This window comes from Myodes glareolus, chromosome 7, assembly GCF_982192425.1.
Source record: "Myodes glareolus chromosome 7, mMyoGla1.1, whole genome shotgun sequence".
Taxonomy (NCBI): Eukaryota; Metazoa; Chordata; class Mammalia; order Rodentia; family Cricetidae; genus Myodes; species Myodes glareolus.
Genome location: NC_142032.1, coordinates 6,453,564 through 6,474,301, shown reverse-complemented (window position 1 = coordinate 6,474,301; position 20,738 = coordinate 6,453,564). Strand labels below are relative to the sequence as shown.

Here is a 20,738-nt window from a genome sequence, read left to right as displayed (position 1 = left end):
TGGGAAGAAGGCCACTTCTCACAGTGGGAACCGAAGGCTGTGGGGCAGAGGGGCCAGACTTCCTGCAGCACAGTTGGCTTCTTAAGACACGTTTCTGCTGCGTCATCAATATAGCAGAGGGTCTTATGATTTCCCTGGAATCAGAAACAAGTAGAGTTATTTTTTCCTTTTACTATTTTAAATGCATAAGTGTTTTTGCCTGCATGTATGTCTGTACACCACATGTGTACAGTGCCTGAAGAGAACAGAAGAGGGCATTAGATCTCCTGGAATGGGAGCTGCCATGGGTGTGTTAAGAATCAAACTCAGGTTCTTGGAAAAGCAACCAGTGCTCTTAACCCCTGAGTCGTTTCTCCAGTCCCAAAGTAGAATGTTCCTAACTCAGGATGATCCAGAAAAGGCGAGAAAGGGGAATGAGAAAACTGAGGAGAAAGCCATCTATGGGAGATAGCATCCAGCTCCTCACTGACCAGTCAACCCCCTTGGTGACACTGTGGTTGGTCCAGGACAATAACTGTTTAGCAGTAAGGGCTCCTTCAACTGCCATCACAGCCCTTCAAGGTAGCTGTGGTTAGCCCCGTCTAAACAGGATCACTGAGGCTGGGTAGCTTGTCCGGGGAGGCACATGTGTGGTCATCAGCCAGATCTGAATATCTGATTCCAAGACCAGATCTCTCTTCTATGTTTCATCCAAGAAAACAGTATGTTGACGCCCTATATCTGGAGTCAGGTGCCTAGTTCAAGTCCATTGTGGCAGTTCAGTTTAGCTTTTCCCAGCCTCTCTTTCTTGCCCTGCAAAGTGTCAGGGGCCACCGCCACCAAAGTTGTATGGTTTGGGGAAGGATGGGATGAGTTAGAGCAACGCTTGGCACATCGAGCTTGTGTGAAATGGCACGTTTTATTTTTGTTACCTATTGTGTCTGCTTTTAGAGTCTCTCAATCCCCAGACAAAACGCATGCAATGATGAGGGAGGAGCTGATCAGAAGGAACGATGTGGTCAGCAAACCCCAGGGAAGGCAAAGCTCAGATCAGTTCAGTATCTTTCCGTGCAGAAGCAACGGAGAAGGGTTCGGGATGGAGACAGGACTCCTATGGAGGAAGGGAGGCCTGTGGGGACTGAGGAAGAGATTCCTGGAAGAAGCGATGCCTTGCTGAAACCTGAGGGACGAGGGGAAGGTTCCCGCTGGGGTGGGGAAGACAAAGCAGACTTGACACTGCCAGAAATTGAAACCGCACTTTAGAGCAGCAGTCAGTGATTGCTTTGCTTGGCATTTTCTGCCTCCATTTCCCAGGACCTATTCAGCCTTCCCCAAAGGCAGCTGAGCTTTTAGAGGGTGACTCAGCGTGTGCCCTGGGGCATTCAAGGCCAACTGAGAAAGGATGGGGGAAGTCATGCCTGAGCTTCCATAGCAGGCCAGTTTCGCACTGCAGAGGTATCAGTGGCCACCAGAGTCATTAAAGTCTGGAATAAAATTCACACTCTGAGACTGCGCTACCTACTAAGTTTGCTACTGGCCACATGGGACTACTTAAATTGTGTGTCTACAAATGGGCATGCATATGGTACCAGAGGTCAGTGTTGGGGGATTTCTTATATTGGTTTCCACCTTACTTTTGAAACAGGGTCTCTTGCTGAACCTGAAGCTCATCAGGTCAGCCAGACTGACTGGCTAGCAAGTCTGTCTCTATCTCTCCAGCACTGGAGTCGTAGGCATGTGTTGCCACTCCTGGTTGCTGTCCTATGTGGGTGCTGGGGACTGAAACTCAGGTCCCCATGCGTATGCAATGAGAACTGTATTGGCCAAGTCAACACTGCAGCTCCCTAGCTATTTAAATGTAATTACCGCTAACATTCAGTTCCCCTGGAGACACTAGTGTTCAGTAGCCTGTAGCTAGTGGTGATCGTAGCTTTGGGGCATTGCCATCACCACGGAAGGTTCTACTGGGAGTTCTATGTCTGATCAAATCACGAGTATAGGAATCACAGGTGAGCTTGTCAAAATGCAGAATCTCAGCCTCCACTCTGCTGGCCCCAAATCTTCACTATAGAAACATTTCTTAAGTTCTTTTTAAAGTAAGATGTAATATTTGTACAGACTTTTTCTGCATTTTTAAAAAATTTACTGTGTTTAAGTTCTCAAAGTTAGAGAAACACCAGTCTGGAGACACAAAGCACCTGGGATTTTGCTTGAAAGATGTCCTTGTATTCATAGTGCCTGGTCCAACCAAATTTAATTAGAGAGCAGGACAGACATTCACATTAACTTTCATATGCACAGAAGAACCTGGTAAAGTCCCATAGGGGCATAAACATCTCTCCACCCTGTGGGCACCTGATGAAGAACCTACGATCTGCAGAAATCTTCACGGCACATGTGCTGCTAACGCTGTTCCGTGACACAGCTGTGCCTCGTTGGCATGGCTGGAAAACAAGGCACAGCTTGGCTGCTCTCAGGACTGATACAGAAATAGGATAAATGGGTAGATTATTGAATCGACCTTAATCCATAAAACAACTGTTAATCTCAAAATATTTTACATAGGTATGGTTTTTGGTTTATTGATATAAATTTAAGCTTAACTTTGTTATGCTCTCTCTTTATTTTTACTCTTGTTTAAGGTATTATATCTTTATAGCTCAATTAAAATGTATGGCATAATTAAAAACACCAATTTATAAAAATGCAATTAATCATCTATAATAGTCAAACTTATAGTCTTATTAGTAAGATTTTCTACATATACAAAGATATATTTCAGATAGATAGGTATTCTTCAAACATTTCGAAGACCTACATAAAATGGCATTTAAAATCTTTTAATAACTTAGATTTTTCATGACAGTGAGACATGTCAGCTCCTGATAGCACCAATGTACTCCAGAAAAGATTATGAGCATTGCAGAAACTCTATATGGAATTTATTTTCTTCATGGTAAAACCTTGACATGTGGGCACAGAATGTGCCCTTGCTTCAATTGCTGACAGTTACTGTCCAAACTGGGTCAGTCAGACACAAGAAAGATGAATGACAAACTTTTCCAAAGCAAGGTAAACAGTCATTCAAATTTCCCTGATTCTATATATCCAAAGGATGCTCAATCATACCACAAGAACATGTGCTCAACTATGTTCATAGCAGCATTGTTTGTCATAGCCAAAACCTATGAACAACCTAAATGCCCCTCAACCAAAGAATGGATAAGAAAAATTTGCACAATGTAGTACTACACAGTAGAAAAAAATAATGACATCTTGAAATTTGCAGACAAATGGATGGAGCTAGAAAACATAATATTGAGTGAGGTAACACAGACCCAGAAAGACAAACATCATATGTACTCACTCATAAGTGGCTTTTAGAAATAAAGCAAAGAAAAATCAGCTTACAATTCACAATCCCAGAGAACCTAGACAACAATGAGGACCCTCAGAGAGCCATACATGGATCAAATATACATAGAAAGTAGAAAAAGACAAGATCTCCTGAGTAAATTGGGAGCATGGGGACCACGGCAGGGAGTAGGAGGGGAGGGGAGTGGAGGGGAGGGGAGCGGAGAAAAATATATAGGTCAATTAAAAACAACAAAAAACTTACATAAAATAAATACATGGATTATTTTCTTTAAAAAAAATCCTGCTTCACAAAAAAGTCCATCAGATACGCTGGACCTGTAGGCCAAAGATGATGTTTCAACGTTACAGAGGAAACTTGGGTGACTGTTTAGGCAGCCAGCAGTTTTTGTCATTTCTTACACTCTTTGAAGTCACTTGCCTGCATTTCCTCCTTACTCAGGTAATAATATTATTTACATCTCAAATCTTGGATGGAGTTGAAGACTAGATAGTTATAATTTTTCTTTGTTATGACAAAGATGTAAATTAGAATAATACTTTAAACTCACCAAGATAGGATAGATAATTAAATATTGTTAATTTTTTCAAATACAAATAGAGTAGATATTGTAACTGTAAGTCTTACTTGATAACTTTTTTATTGTTTATAATTTTATTATGTTAGAGTTAAACCTTCCTTTTTGATTAGACAGAAAGAGGGAAATGCTACGGGATAGCCCTTCTGAATGCTATGAATATATGTTGCTCTCATCAGTTAATAATAAAAGTTACTTTGACCTATAGCAAGGCAGTGCATAACTAGGTGGGAAAGCCAAACTGATTACATGGAAAAAGAAGGACAGAGTTGGGAGAGGCGCAAGCCAGCTGTCCAAGAAACAAGATGCCAGAGGACCAGTAACGCCAAGGCCAAGAGGCAATGTATAGATTAATAGAGATGAGTTAATTTAGATGTAAGAGACAGTTTGTAATAAGCCTGAACTATAAACCCAGCAGTTTGTAATTAATATTAAGCTTCTGAGTGATTATTTAGAAGTGGCTGCAGGGTAGGGCAGGACAAGGAAACCTCTGTTTACAAAGGAGGATAAATTATGAGATCACATAGTTAATACCTAGAAAAGCCAGTGCTTAAACTCTGATCTTTCTGATCCAAAATGTATCTACTTGCTACATGCCTCATTCTTGGCCTCAGCACTACCACGGTAGGACAGGCTCTAAGGCCAAACTGCCTACATTCATGTTCTAGCTGTGGTACTCTAGGAGAGCCGGGAGGGAGTCACTTTCCAGAGCGAGGCTTGGTTATCTCCACGTTTAATATTTCCAGCACTTCTCACACCTTCGGAACATAGGAGCCTAATCCTGTTTAGGTGAATATTGATGGAACCCTTACGTACAAAATCAGGCAAATCAGATTACAGCTCTGGGTGTGGAGAGGGAAGAGGAAACCCAGATCCCTGGGGGACATTTGGAAGTAGCCTGACTAATAGAAACCCATCTCTTGGTTTTAGGACACCGAAATCTCCCAGACATGGTACCAGCCACTCTTCCTAGCCTTCAGCATGACATGTTCTAATATCCTGATGTTCTGACATTCTGTGTGACTTCTCTCCTTGGCATTGCTAGCAATTCATTCATCCTGAATGGCTCCTCCTCTCAGAAACCTTCTAGTTTCTCTTCATTTCATGGCTTCCACCTCACCATAGAGACATCCCTCTCCATCCCTCTGGGGCAACCTGAAGCCTTGACCTGTGCTTGAGCTACCCTGGATGGGAGACAGCTAGGAGTGTTCTATAAATGAACTATTTGTAGCACACATTGGTAGGTTAAAGGGGTTAATAGGACTAGAGGCTCCACAGGAACACCCCAACAGAAGTGCTGAGCCTTAGAAGACTACCAGTCATTTCTAAAGAGTCAAAAGCCAAGTCTTGGCCACCGATGGAACCGTATATCAACCACCACCCCCCAAGGTTCGGGGAGCGTTGTGGAAGAGGGGACTGTAAGACTGTAAGTGCTAGACGAGTGGAAGGCCGGCCTTGGGGAATTCCCAGACACGTGGTTACCAGCACAAACTCAGCAGGAGACTGAGCTGGTTTAAAAGTCCAACACGGAGCATGAAGGAGCTCTGGGAAGTTTTAGTTGCTGAGGGAGAAAGAGTCGCTTCCAGAGTAGAGTAGGTGGCCACCGGTAGGCTGCCCATGCCCCAGTGGGTGACCTCACACACATTTGAGTATGGACTTAGTGTTGGGGGGGCATGAAGTCGGGAGAGAAATGAAGATGTTTTGGGTGAGAGAGGTGGAAGGAGGAATGGGGATGTGGGTGCGTTGTACAGATGTATAATAGAGACAGATGTAGTTTAATGTTAAAATTTGAGTTTTTGGAGACAGGAAAGTATTCTCAGACAAATGTAACCTAGAGACTTACCTCAGGTCTTGAGACTCTTCCGATTGTTCACTTGACCAATGAGTCACCGCCCTATCCCTCATAAGTTCCTATGGAGGTCCCTTTGCAAGTCACCAGGGAAGTGTGTGGCCTCACCTTGTGCTGAGGCAAAACAGTGATGTTGTCATAACGGATCTGCCGTAAGGTGTTTCCATGACGACTGCACTTTTTCTCTCAGCATCCATAACACCAGACCAGCAATGGCAGCCACTGTAGCAAGAACCAGGATTGTCCCCGTGAGAACCACAGCAGGTGCAGCCATACCTAGAGGTAAAGACAGCCATTACTTGGGCCCACCTATGAGCAGAAGTAAGCATGTCCCTGGGATCCTACCGTGCTAGCATGGCCAGTAGAGTCGCTTCATTTTTTGTTAACAGAAACTTCTATAGTAAGAACATAGGAATGACTTCCAACACTTGGGTTGAACACATACTATGCATTCTCCAGGCATGATATATCTAATTGAAAAGTCAGACTCCTAACCAGTCATTCAGCTATTTCCTCCTGCCCAGATTATTTCTGCCTCCTTGAAGGAAGCTCTAAGACTCAACTCTCAGGAGCCAATGTTCCCTAGAGAGAAGGTGGGCAATGGTGCCCCTGGGAGACACTGATGGTATCGGAAAACACTCAGTTCTAGCTGGAGGGTGCTACTTCTCACTGTCCACAAGCACAAGACAGCTTTTTCTGGCCCCAAAGATAGCGTTGTTGAGAAACCGTCCCTGCTACCTCCTCTGAGCTGTCATGCTTGCCTGTTACAGTAGGAGGTTCAGTTTTGCAAAGCTCTGCATGAAATCCAAGCTGGGTCTGTCTTCAGGAAGGAAGCCATGGAGCCAAGAGATATTGGAGGCATTCCTCCAAGGCCTTTAAAGCAGAAAAGACAAAGGTCCGTGTTCAGTGTGTTTCTGCCACCAGTCTTCACCTCATACACAGTAAGAGCAGCTGAGAGACACATTCAAACAACAAACCAGAGACTAGAGAGAGGCGTCTCTGTGGGCCACACTGGTACCTGCTGGGAAGTCTAATGACCCAGTTGAGACCCTGGGACTCTCATGATAAAAGGGCATAACTAACTCCCTGAAGTTGTTCTTGTAGAAACGCATTCAAACCCTGGCATGAACATGACCCCCATTCATGTGTGGTGCAGGAGAATTATCTGTATTTTGTCAATCATATTTTAATAAAACACTGATTGGCCAGGCAGGCAGTACAGGCAGGAAAGCCAGACAGGAAGTAGAGGTGGAGCAAAGAGACTGGGAGTAGTCTAGGAAGCTCCTTCTGCCAGTTCTGTGCAGACCACCGAAGAGGCAGCATGTAACTTGCCCAGCTGAAAAAGGTACCAAGCCATATGGCTAACGTAGATAAGGATAATGGGGTAATATGTGTCATAAGAACTAATAAGTAGCCTGACCTAATGGGCCAATCAGCTTTATAACTTACAGAGATCTCTGTGTGATTGATTTTCTCTGAGACTTGGCGGCTGTGGGGTACCGGGCGGGACGAAAACCCCAACAAGCCGGCCGTCATTTTACACATGTGCACATGTGTGAATGTATGCACACATGGATAAACAAACAAGAACAAAGCAAACAGACTTCAGTCCCCTAATTCAAACCTCTGGTGGCCTGTTGAGTGTTTTTCTATTTCCCAAGACCCTTTAAACTTCAAATCTAACCTCTAGTCATGTAATTCAGGGAAAGCAATGTCTTTTTTCCCCAGGTAGAATAGCTCCCAGTCTTGTAGCTTACACCATGTCTTACAAAGGTCTTACACCAGTGCTACAGATGTCAACCATACTTGGCGTAGACAGATCTTAACGCATAGCAAGGATTTTGATAGTTCACAGACCAAATATCACTGCCTGCATGAAACATACACTCTCCTACCAAACTGAAGATTTGGTTTGTTATAGTTACTTTGTTTTTGTGCTGGCCTATGTTGGACTTTACTTTTCTCAAAAAATAAGGGATGAAAAATGTCTTACATAGAATTTGGGTTCACCACAGTGGACAGGTAGACATCCTGAAGCACTAGAATTCCTTTTCATTTCCTCACTGGTTTGTAGCTGAGAAAACAATACAAAGGACTTTTGTAGGACTTCCTGGGAGCCCAGAACAGCACAGGGAGGGTCCTGATGTCCATATGAGTCTCTGGGAGGCAGACTTTATAGGAAAGTGACTTTACTGAATGTGGGCTTGGGCCTGTAGATGTCTCCATGATTCACTGCCTTAGGGGGTCAGGGCTTCTTCTGGACACCACTGGAAATGGGATCCAGCTGGGGCATCAAAGGAGTCAAAATCCCTAAGTAGCCACAACTGGGATATTGTGTTTCTGTATTCTGCCCTGGAAGCCTGAAAAGGGTCATACCCACAATCTCAGCAAAACCCCCTTAAAGCCCAAAGTGGATCTTTGTGAGTTCAGAAAGCTCTGACATCATAATAGGATGTTGTCATCTACACAGTCCATGGGGGAGAACTGATTTTGACTGGGAAGTGGTGATCCACGCCTTTAATCCTAGCTTTCAGAAGGGAGAGGTAAGCAGATCTCTGTGAGTTCAAGACCAGTCTGGTCTCCAGAACTAGTTCCAGGATAGCCAGGGTTTCACTGAGAGACCCTTTCTTGAATGACACAGACAAAAGCAAAGAACTGATTGTGTGTATATGTGTACATATATATCAAAAAATGTCTAGTGTTTTGCATGTGTTTACAGTACTGTATCGGTCTGCTTTCATAGGTGTCTACTCAGTGCTAGGTGTTTTTCCCCTATGTCATTTTCTATGTTAAAGTTAAGACCTTCCTTTTAAACAGAAAAGGGGAGGTGATGTGGGAATCCCCTCTGTGTGCTATGATTACCATTAATGAATAAAGAAACTTCTTTGGACCTATAGCAAGGCAGGACTTAGGTAGGCAGGGAAAGGTAGGCTGAATGCTGGGGAAAAGAAGGGCGAAGTAGAGAGAAGCCATGGAGCTGCTGGAGATAAATGCTGGGAACTTTAGCTGATAAGCCACTGCCACATGGTGATACACAGATTAATGGAGATGGGTTAAATTAATATGTAAGAGTTAGCTAATAAGCAGCTAGAGTTAATGGGCCAAGCATTTAATTAATACAGTTTTGATTAATACAGTTTCTGTGTGATTATTTCAGGGCTGAGCAGCCAAGAACCAACAAGTGGCTCACTCCCTCCAACACCCCTACAGCAGCTGGAAAAGAGAGATACCCAGAAATAAGCCATCTTTTCACCGTGGTAGGGTCCACAGTCCAACCCTCCTTCTTCATCAAACCCTGTCTTCAGTGTCTCAGCGTGGCCCCAGAGTGGGAGTAACCCCCTCTCTTGCCGGTGTTCTCTGTAAAACCTTCCCCGTGTTCTTGTGTACACACTCATATTTCTCTGTCTATTATTCCTTCATGACTGCTCTGACAGAGCCAATCTGTTTGACTGAACTGTGCAGGTTCTGTATTTGACTGTTCCACCCTGGCTATTTGTCCTGTTGTCCTCCTGAAAAAGGTAATCGGGACAGCCTGAGGACCCAATGGCAACTCATTTGCTACATCAACATAGTGTATTGGCAGATACTCAGGGCCAGCCTGGAAGGCAGATGCCATTCATGGTTCTGGTTCGTGTCTGAGGAGACCCAGCTATGAGGAAATAGAGTAATTTAGTCCAAGGCTCCACAGTAGCTTCCCATCCCATAACTCTGTGGTCATGGGCATGGACTTCACAAAAGATCATCAAACCACTGTTTAATTTAGGCTAAAGAAGACAATGGTGTGTGTGTTGTGGGGTCAGGTGAGGCAGAATTAAGAAAGATAAAAGCACAATTGCCTGTACACAAACTACTACCAGACCTGCTCCTCGGAGGCAATGGAGCTTTGGACGGGCAGCCCCCTTTGCCTCTTGCAGGCTTGTTTGCGGGAGCCGCCATCTCCATAGGAGCAAGGGGCAATGAGAAACACCGACTCATAGACTTTGGGGAAGCCTGTCCCCTTGTCATTTCTCAGCACTTCTTTCCAAACACTATCCTAAAAAGTAACAGTAAATTTCACCGTGCCTTAGGAAAAGATCCATGGGTCCCAACTACATTCAGGGCAGCACAGAACTCTAATTGCTGTCAGATGCTGATTCTTGGAAATGAAATAAACTCAGAAGGTGCTCTAATCCTGGGTCCATGTTTGCTGGCTGGCACGCAAGCAGAAGGAAGTAAGTCAAAGAGTAAAGAAGGAAGAAGATAGTGGAGCACCAAGGACCTAAGACACAGAAAGCTTATGTAACAGCAAAGATCACTGAGCTGACCATGTTTAGGACAGTCTGGTCTCCATTTTGCCTTGTGGTTTCAGGGTTCAGTACCATTGCTATCATCTGTGTTAATATCTCTGACAAATACCTCTTACTGCATGTATCCCAAATTCCCTAGTATAAGCATATTTAGAAGCACGCATGCATAGGTATGTGATACATATACATACAAAGAATGTATTTTACATAACTAAGATTGTTGCTCTGCAGTTTGATTTTTTTTCTTTTTTTGCAACATAGACCTAGCTGATTTTATCAAATGGATCTGTGCATTGTTTTAAGAAGCAGGATGAACTCAATTGTATGGATGTTTCATGGCATAATTTATACTCTGTGTTCTTCCTGTACTATAAAGTGGTTGGAAGTGATCATTACAGTTTTACAAGGAAGAAGGAAGGGTTGGAAGGGGTTCTCTGACAATCCTAAACGTTGTTCCATCCTCTCCTCTCACCATCTGCCTGCAAGTAGAGATGAGGGGAACGTGAAGAAAGGGCAGGAGGATATCCTGGGAAGTAGAGAGGTAGATTTCCAGCTGCCACCCAAAGAAATCTGAGGCAGTTTGACCACCCAATACTTCCCGATGAAAGGAAGAAAAATATAGTCATTATTATCCCTGTCTACATCCACTTGGCCCCTTTTAGTTCCTTCTGACTATATAAAATAAGCTCGTTTTAGAAAGCAAAACCTACTGAAAATTACACCACGGAAACACAGTGAAAGAAAGTCAAGCGGTCCTTCTAGATGCCTTTAGTGTAATATGTGAAGACCTTGGGGTCTAGAATACAAATACTGAGGACCAGAATATTCTTGTGGTAGCTTTGCATCATTGGATAAGTTATTTCATCTCTCTGGGCTTCTACTTATTTTTCTGTAAAAAAAAAAAACTAACAAATGAAAAGACTCAGTCTGAAACATCAGCTGGGCAACTTGGGAGAGTTGAGATCACAGATGAGGCATCTCGCTCACTTAACCTATGTCTTGGTTTTTAAAGTTGAGAGGATAATTGTTGGAGGAGGCCACTTGTTTGTTCCCCAGTGCTTAGACTCTTTTCCCGACTGCCCAGACTCCCGAAATAATCACACAGAAATTTTATTATTTAAATCACTTTTTGGCCAATCACTTAAGCATATTGCTAGCTAACTCTTATATCCTTGGTCGTAGCATCAGGAAAGTTGAGAACCACTGCCTTAAAGATTCCAGAACCTTACAAAATAGTCAACAGTTGAGTACCAAGCTCTAGATATTTTTGGAGTTCCAGGCAGAGTAGAGTGGAGAGATTAGGGAAGACTGAATACTCTCACCAGAGAGAGGCAAGGATCTGACCTCAGGTTCAGAGAAGGCCTCCCTGAGGAGGGGGACTTGGGACTGAGCTGGGAAGGCTGAGGGAAAGCTCCTAAAGGTGGCCATGGGTGACACTCTGAGTACAAGGATTTGGCAAATCCCAATATTCCAAGGTCATGAATAATGAGTTCCTTGAGAACACAGAAGAGCCAGTGGCTAATCAAGGCATTCTCCACAGTACCACTAGAGTGATTGCTGCCATCTGTCGGCCAACTAGCCATTCAGACATGGTGCTGAGCCCTTCCCACATATAACCCTATTTAGTCCCAGCCTTCCCAGGAGAGAAGTATGATGATTGTCTCTATTTAGTAGAGAGGGTGTCTAAGGCACAGAGAGGTTAGGATACTTCTCCAGAGACACACAGCTAGAAAGTGGGGAGGATTGAATGAAAACTAAGTATCTCTGCCTCCATAACAAACTCCATGTTCTCCATAACAAAGTCCAAGACCCAGATTACCAGTAATATGCGTCTACTTACACTGTAGAGTTTAGGACTGTAACAGCTGAGAATTCATACCACATAAAACATAAATGTTATATATATAACGAGATTGCTCTAATGTATCATTAAGTTGGTACCTTGTGTCTACCTGTTTTTTATTCTTACAGAGAAATAGGTATGAAGCCAGAGACCGAAGCTGTTTCTAAACAACGTTCAAACACAAGCAAAGGAAGATTCTTGCCAACTTACTTCTGGCTACAGATGCCACTCTTCCGAGGTCTTCTTGCAGAAGGTCTGGGCTGCTGCTGCTGTACTTCCTGCTGGCAGTGATGGCAAAATACAGCTGGCACTCATCCTCAACAGCCCCCACAACTCATCCACTCCATCGCTGGGGGAAGCCCCTGAGGAGCCTCCAAACAGCCCAATGTCTTCCCAGCCCAGGTGCCGAAGGCGTTCCGGAAGCACAGCACAAATTTCCTGCTTGGGTGGTACAAGGGTCACGCAGGTGTCACACCAGAAGTGGTCCCCCGGCGCTACCCTTTGCCCAACAACGTCGAACATGTGGATGTTCCACTCAGAAGCCAGCAGACCCATAATCTTGAAAGGGAATGGCGGAGAGCCTCCCCATAGCAGAGCTTCCGCCAGGCCACACTTCATGCACAATGTCTGCAGAGAACGCAGGTTCAGAGATTCTGTGGGTCTCTTCTGCAGCTGCCTTTTGGAATGTGCACAACAATGTCTTCAATATAATTTGCCCTACGGAGACCTCAGGGGACCAGAACAATAAACGTAAGGACTTTTCAAGCCCTTGCTGTGTTCTAAGCTCTCCATTAAAGCTTTCATTTTGGTGTCAATCTTTTCTTAAAGATATCTTTAAAAAGCAAACAAACTGACAAACCTTGTGATCCAACTTGATTAGTTACAACAGTTTTCAGGCTGGGCTTTTATTGTTGGAGAGTTTTGAACTTGCGTACAACGTATTTTAATCAACTCCACCCCCATTCCCTCTGCTCCAGTTCCTTCCTAGATTCCCACAGCTATTGCTTCCCAACTGTATGTGGTTTCTCTCTTTTCTTTCTTTTCTCTCTCTCTCTTCCTTCCTTCCTTCCTTCCTTCCTTCCTTCCTTCCTTCTTTCTTTCTTTCTTTCTTTTTTTCTTTCTTTCTTTCTTTCTTTCTTTCTTTCTTTCTTTTTTTTCTTCCTTTCTTTCTTTTAACCCACTGAGTCCACTCAGATTTGGTAGCATATTCATGAGTATGGGCCCATCTACTGTAACACAGGTAGCCTGATGGAGGCTACATCCTTTTCTAAGTAAACTAACTTTCCCCCTCCACAACCAATAATTACCAATCATGTCTCAGCTAGGATGGGAAATCCTGACCACCTCCCCCCTCCATGATTAGATTTTGCTTGGCCGAATCTTGTGAATGCTGCGGCAGCTAATGTGAGCTCTTTCCCATGTGGAGCTTCCCTGCTGTGTTCTGAAAGCACTGTATGGTTGTGGTCCTCCACTGCCTTTGACTCCTATATTTTCTCCTTCTCCTCTTCCTTAGGGATTCCTGATCTTTGAGAAGAGTGTGATGCAGATGTCCCATTTAGGGCTGAGTATTCATTTAAAATTCTATTGTTTCTGTGAATATGCATGGTCACTGCTTTTATCGTAAAGATGAAAATGTGGAGCTGCAAACATATGAGTTACATGGCTAACACTGGTGGAGTGGGATTAGAATTCAAGCCACAGACCCTCATTTACATGCTTCCTGAACTCACCCATTATTTGCTTCTCATGTATTTTCTTTAAGATCCTACATTTTACACAGAATTTTGAAGACCTTTTTCTATCTATCTATCTATCTATCTATCTACATAAAATAACACGAGCATTTTTAAGAGTCCCAAGCTCTACAGTCTGAGCTAACCCAGTATTTGAACATCCTTTTTATGCCATTTTATTAAATTTACTATCCTTAAGTATATAATGTCAACCTTAGTAATTAATTCTCTACTTAAACTTGAAAAAACCAAGTGTTGTTGCTCACCCTTCAAATATATAGTTGGCAACATTTCAGAATGGGTTACTACATAGGAGTTTTGCAACAATCAGCAGAAACCCAGGCTGGACATTATAATTCCTCAGACAGAAAGCCTCTAGGGAGGTGTCATGCTGTCCCATGGGTTCTTGGCTCCTTCAACATGCCCAGCACCTCTAAATCATTCAATAATTTTTTTAAAAAAATTTATTGATTTTTATTGAACTCTACATTTTTCTCTGCTCCCCTCCCTGCCTTTCCCCTCCTCCCTTCAACCCTTATCCAAGGTCCCCATGCTCCCAATTTACTCAGGAGATCTTGTCTTTTTCTACTTTCTACTTCCCATGTAGATTAGATCTATGTAAGTCTCTCTTAGTGTCCACATTGTCTAAATTCTCTGGGATTGTGATTTGCAGGCTGGATTTCTTCGTTTCATGTTTAAAAACCACCTATGAGTGACTATATGTGATGATTGTCTTTCTGTGTCTGGCTTACCTCACTCAAAATAATGTTTTCTAGGTCCATCCATTTGCCTGCAAAATTCAAGATACCATTATTTTTTTCTGCTGTGTAGTACTCCATTGTGTAAGTGTACCACATTTTCCTTATCCATTCTATGGAAGAGGGGCATTTAGGTTATTTTCAGGTTCTAGCTATGACAAACAATGCTGGTATGAACATAGTTGAGCACATGTCTTTGTGGCATGATTGAGCATCCTTTGGATATATACCCAAAGGTGGGTATATTACTGGGTCTTTGAGGAAGGTTGTTTCCTAATTTTCTGAGAAATTGTCACACTGACTTCCAAAGGGGTTGTCCCAGCTTTCATTTCCACCAGCAATGCAGAAGTGTTCCCTTTACCTTACAACCTCTCCAGTATAAATTGTCATCAGTGTTTTTGATCTTGGCCATTCTTATAGGTGAAAGATGGAATCTCAGAGTTGTTTTGATTTGTATTTCTCTGATGACTAAGGATGTTGAATATTTCCTTAAGTGTCTTTCGGCCATTTTAGATTCCTCTGTTGAGAGTTCTCTGTTTAGGTCTATATTCCACATTTTTTATTGGATTTTGTGTTCTTTTGGTGTCCGATTTCTTGAGTTCTTTGTATATTTTCGAGATCAGACCTCTGTCTGATATGGGGTTAGTGAAAATCTTTTCTCATTCTGTAGGCTGTCATTTTGTCTTGTTGACCTTGTCCTTTGTTTTACAGAAGCTTTTCAGTTTCAGGAGGTCCCTTTTATTAATTGTTTCTTTCAGTGTCTGTGCTGCTGGGGTTATATTTAGGAAGTGGTCTCCTGTGAATGTGTTCAAGTGTACTTCCCACTTTCTCTTCTATAAGGTACAGTGTGGCTGGCTTTATGTTCAAGTCTTTGATCCATTTGGACTTGAGTTTTGTGCATGGTGATAGAATTGGGTCTATTTTCATTCTTCTACATGTTGATATCCAGTTGTGCCAGCACCCCTTGTTAAATATGCTTTCTTTTATCCATCTGATAATTTTTGCTTCCTTGTCAAAAATCAGGTGTTCAAAGATGTGGAAATTGATATTTGGGTTTTCTATTCAGTTCCATTGGTCCTCCTGTCTCTTTTAATGCCAATACCAGGCTGTTTTCAGTACTGTAGCTCTGTAGTAGAGTTCGAAGGCAAGGATGGTGATGCCTCCAGAAATTCTTTTATTGTACAGGATTGTTTTGGCTATCTTGGGATTTTTGCTTCTCTATATGAAGTTGAATACCATTCTTTTGAGGTTTTTGAAGAATTTTGCTGGGATTTTGATGGGCATTGCGTTGAATCTATACATTGCTTTTGGTAAGATTGCCATTATTACTACGTTAATTCTGCCTACCCAAGACTATGGGAGATTTTTCCACTTTCTGGTGTCTTCTTCAAATTTCTTTTTTCAAAGATTTAAAGTTCTTGTCATACAAGTCTTTCACTTGTTTGGATAGAGTTACTCCAAGATATTTTATACTATTTGTCACTATTGTGACAAATTTTTGTCACTACTGATTTTTTTTTAGTTAATCTTGTATCCTGATACATTGCTGAAAGGGTTTATGAGTTGTAGAAGTTCCTTGGTAGAATTTTTGGGATCACTTATGTAAACTATCATATCATCAGCAAACAGTGAGAGTTTGACTTCTTCTTTTCCAACTTGTATCCCCTTGATCTCCTTTTGGTGTCTTATTACTCTATCTGGGACCTCAAGAACTATATTGAATAGATATGGAGAGCGTGGACAACCTTATCCTGTTCCTAATTTCAGTGGGATTTCTGGGAGTTTCTCTCCATTTAATTTGATGTTGGCTGTTGGCTTGCTGTATATTGCTTTTATTATGTTTAGGTATGGTCTTTGTATCCCTGCTCTCTTCAAGATCTTTATCATGAAGGGATGTTGTATTTTGGAAGACCTTTATCTTAAAGAAGTTTATGGCCCCTTATGGGAGCTGAGATATATAAAAATAGCCCTAGAAAGGAATGCAATGCACCCTATAAAAGTATATTTAGAGGCGTTAGGAGAGCAGTCAGTCATCTCTTTCAAATTACCAAATGATTATAAGGGTTCTTTCTTCCTTTCTTCTTTCCTTCCTTCCTTCCTTCCTTTCTTCTTTCCTTCCTTCTTTCCTTCCTTCCTCTCTTTTTTTTTTTGGTTTTTTGAGGCAGGGTTTCTTTGTAACAGCCCCAGATGTCCTAGAACTAGCTCTTGTAGACCAGGTTGGTCTCGAACTTACAGAGATCTGCCTACCTCTGCCTCCCGGATGCTGGGATTAAAGACATGTGCCACCACCGCCCAGTGATTGTGGGTTTTCAATCTCACTACAGTAAAGTTTATAAAACAAAATTTATAAATGAACTTAAATAATAGCAGAATTCAATGCCTGAGAAAAATAAAGAATATTTTCTAGTCTGTTTTTCGACTTCCTACAAAAAGGAGACCAATTCACATACACAAAGATACCCCGCTCCCACTTCCAGCTGCTAGACTCTGTTCCTGGCAATGCAGAGGGCTGTTGTCTAGGACAGTGATCTGTAAGTTTTCCCCTTAAATAAATAGCCCTTCTATTATCTGTAATTTTGAACTGGTATGCGATTGTTTTATGACTTACACCTTCATCTGGTGTCAACGTTTGGTTTTAGAACCCCCAGCTCTGCTGCCCACTGCCAGCTCGGAGTGTGCCCAGTTTGGCATGAGCCCTCCCTCAGCCGGCCGCAGCCTGTGTGTGGAAAGAGCAGTTCAATATAGAATCTTGCACAGCAGCTTTTCTTGCTACAGATCAGCTGCCATCCTTTATATTTTCTCTTTCGGCTTCAAGTCCTCATGCACCTTACTATTTGCCTCCCACCAGGGCACACCACAGACATTTGAGTGAGATGCAGGTTTCCCTGGTCTGAGCCAGCTGTTCTGTAGCTTTCTAATGGTTTGTTTGCATTTGCCTATTCCACTGCTCTAGAGACATCTGCAGAGCACACAGTCAGTGGTTTATCTTTCAGGATTTCACTCTCAAATCATATTTCAGACTGCTGGGTTAGTTTTGTAGGTGGCCCACAACACCTACTGGCAGGTACAACTGGCAAGTTGTACCCAATCCAGCTGATTAAACCACATGTAAGATTTAATATCCTAAATATAGATCATAAGTTGCTAATTTAAAAGGGTAATATGTCAGAGAACCTAATCATTAAGGTTTAAATAGCCTCTTTACTTATACCATGTGCAAGGTTTTACAGGACTTATATGATGTCCCTTCTACATCACTATTTCTGATTCTGAGGATTAGTCTTGTCCTCAATATTTTTTTTTGTAAAAATATGGTTTGACAATAGGGTAAGAATGAGGCATTTATAGAAATGGTACAGTCTTTTCAGACTAAAACCACACTTCTCAGGAAAGTGGTTGGAAATCTGAAGAAGGATACAACCAATTTAACTAACAAAACTCGGTCAACTGAGATACTTTTGGAAATGCTGCAGACTGACAGTAATTTATTTGAAGGAAGATTTAAAACTTTGGGGAAGGAAACATCCAATTTGGTGCATAAAACCCAATCAATGACAATGGGTGCTGAAACATTATTTGAGAGAATTTGCACTGTTGAATGTATTAATCAGACTCTATCAAAGGGGTATGGCAGAGTGATTGATAGAATGTCTCTCAAGGAAAGTAATATGTATGCTATATGTCCAAGGATGAGACATTATTTCTACTGGACAGACTTCATAAGCTGCAGTCCTCAATGAGGGCTTTAGAGCAGAACACTGGACAGGAGATCCAGACATTACAAAAGGAAGTGGTAAACAGATTTGAAAAGATTAAGGAAATTACTGAATTTGATAACCAGGAACAAAAAGTAAAAAGGCAAAATTTAACCTTGTCAGTACTTAAAAATCCCCAGGATAACTTCCCCTGAGTTCTGCCTGTCTTTCCAGTAATAATGGAAAAGTATTCTGAGTAATAACTCAGAAAAGTATCTGGCTCCAAGTATCCTAAGGTTGTCAAGGAATATACATTGGGAGCCCATATGTATGACTGATCTAAAAGAAATTAAGCAAGCAATTGTCGCTTACAGACTACATTTGTCCTTTGTTAAGGAAATGGTCAAAACATGGGCTGTCAATAGCAAAGCCATGACTCAAGACTGGGCTCAGTTAATCTCAGCAGTCCTAGAAAGTGAACTGCAATTGCTTTGGAGGCACTTTTTAAAAGAGGAAGTGAAAATTATAGAACAACAAGAAAAAGCAAAAGGACTTAAAATTTCCCTAGATCAAATTCTAAGAGAAGGACTTTACTCTGATCCTCAGGATCAAGCTCTTTATGATGATCATGCCTTGTCCCAATATACCACAGCAGCTTTAAAGACTTGGGATAGGATTCAGTAACTGGGAAAGAGAGTTGAATCATATCTTATGGTTAAACAGGGTTAAAGAGAACCTTTTGGTGACTTTTTTCAAAGACTAACTAGGGCTGTACAAATAGGGGTAACTGACCTAGAAGCTAGGTATATAATAATTGAATATTTGGCTTATGAGAATGCCAAAATTAAGTGCAAACAGATCCTTAGGTCTTTAAAGATCAGGTCAGCAACCATGGTCTTGCATACAATGAATGTCAAGACACTTGACTATGGTACTGAAGTGTGGGTAGGAGAAACAGTTTGCAATGGTAAAAGAAGACATCAAAATACCAAATATTTTAATTGTGGTAGAATGGGACATCTGAAAAGGGATTGTAGACAATGGATTCTTAGGAATAATTCCTTCTCTGGGAATGACAGAAATAGGAGGACTCAGCCTTAAGTTTATGTAGGAGATGTGGCAAAGGCCTTCAGAGTAGGGTTTGGATAGACAGAGAGGTGTCAAATGCAGAGAGATAGATATTTCAAATTCAAAAGTCAGCTGAATTTTACAATGAATCATTTTAGCAATGATTCCAGAGAGTTCTACAGCACAGAAGGGATGAGATCATCAATGCTCCTCCCTAGTCACCCTCCCCATCCTCTCTCGGATGGTGTGGTATCCGAGGACATTGACTAAGCAAATCCTGTTACCCATAGACAGCACATCTCCCTCATTTGCTGTAGCTAAAAGCAAACTGTCATGCGATATTTTCTCCAGGCTACTGAATAATTTATTATACACACCAAGGATGCCTCCTTTAACAATTGATACCGCTATCTTTAAAAAAAAACATTTTAGTCTATCTGAAATTCTCCAGACCATGTGGCTGACAAGATAAGAGAGAAATGAATGAGTCTACATTCATCAAAGTCAAATAAGCAAGAGCAATAGAGTTCATGAACTCTTTTTCCTTTTTCCTTGAAAGTCTTTAAAGACTTAGCTCTTCTAGCTTCATGGTCTCAAAAGGTAGAAACCATGACCTAGACAGCAATTGTGATAAGGTGATTTTTGCCAGAGACTAATGAGATTAGATGTATAATATATACTAGTCTGAAGACGGTCTTATATAATGCAGTTCCATGTACAATGAGTATATACAACTAATCTTTTAATCAGAAATGTAAAAACCAATAAGAAGAGATGAATAAAATTGGTATCTTTCATGGTACACTCACATCCTTTCAGTAGAAACTCGGGCAATGTTTTTTAGCACACTACATTCTCTACCTCTGCTGCTCTGGGCATGCCAGTCCAAACAGAGCAGAAATGTGTGCTCCATGAACCTGGTCAATGAAAATGGCAACAGACTCCTCAGCACTGTGTGCTGAGTTGGCGTAAGTGAACTCCCAGCTCAAGTTCCCAAGGCCCACTGGCTCTGATTGGAGCTTGTCCACAGCAATCTGAAGGCCTGCCCCAGCCTTTGCACACTAAATGGATGAGAGATGTACCAGAGGGCATGGAACCCCACGATGACCTTAGTAGCTTCAAGCAAAGTCACTAGCACAATGGCAAAGAGCGCCAAACCAGACATGAGTGATCAGTATAGCTTTCAGCTCCAACACAGAACCTAGATTTCAAGGGGACCTCAGAACGTGTCCCGGAAGCCATGGATAGAATCTAACAGTGTATCCTTATACAACTCTGGTAGGCTCAGCCTCCTGACCATTCGTGCCCAGAATTTATCAGAGAGTGAAGAGTCCCCAGAGACCGTGACTTGCTTTCCGCTCAGTGCCACAAATGAAGAGAAGCTGTCCCTTTCTGAATCTTACAGAAAATAGGTAGAGAGTGGCCAGTCAAAAAGCTCATGGCTGTTGATCCAACAATATCACTGACAGCTTTCATGTTATTAAACAAGTCACATGACCCTCTGGGAAGACACGGGGTCCACTCACATAGGAAGAAAGCCTAAATGACAATTCTAAATGTACTTCATGTTATCT

The 20,738-nt window shown here is 42.1% G+C and overlaps 1 pseudogene; it reads right to left on the bottom strand.

The window, feature by feature from the left end:
- The window catches only part of LOC125393517 (guanylate cyclase 2G-like), a 45,538-nt pseudogene extending 25,129 nt beyond the window's left edge, over window positions 1–20,409 (bottom strand).
- Window positions 20,410–20,738: the final 329 nt, after the last annotated feature.